The sequence below is a fragment of the Carettochelys insculpta genome, chromosome 8, assembly GCF_033958435.1.
Source record: "Carettochelys insculpta isolate YL-2023 chromosome 8, ASM3395843v1, whole genome shotgun sequence".
Classification (NCBI taxonomy): Eukaryota; Metazoa; Chordata; order Testudines; family Carettochelyidae; genus Carettochelys; species Carettochelys insculpta.
This window is the reverse complement of record NC_134144.1, coordinates 10,184,932-10,185,441: the sequence shown is the minus strand read 5'-3', so window position 1 is coordinate 10,185,441 and position 510 is coordinate 10,184,932.

The following is a 510-nucleotide window of genomic DNA, read 5'->3' as shown; positions in this document are numbered from 1 at the left end:
AGTGACAATGATGATCCTTGAAAACATGTTGTTTGGCTCAATTAAAACTAATACATAATATTGTAGATATTAAGATTTTTGGGTCTTTCAAATTATTTTTTGGATATGCAAAACTAGTCTGATTTCCCTATAAATTCCATAAAAGTTTCCATTAGCCTTTTATTTTATTCATTTATAAAGTGCCAGGTCCTGCAATTCTTACTCACATGAGTATTGCTATTGATTCCATGACCTTGCCCAGATGTGATTCTCTTCAGAGCAGTAGTGCTAACTGGCCTTCACTAAGGCTCCCCACGTACTGAAGCCAAGTTGTAACTGCTTCTGGACAGCTGCTTGTGGTGAGCTTAAACCTATATAATGCAAAAAACTCCAAAACACAACAATGCAACTCTAGAGGATCCAGCTAAGATGCTTTTTTTAAAATATTATATTTTGACATCTCCAGCACAGATCTTAACAAAACACTCTTCCCCAAAATAACAACCACCATTTTAATTTATTGAATGTGTG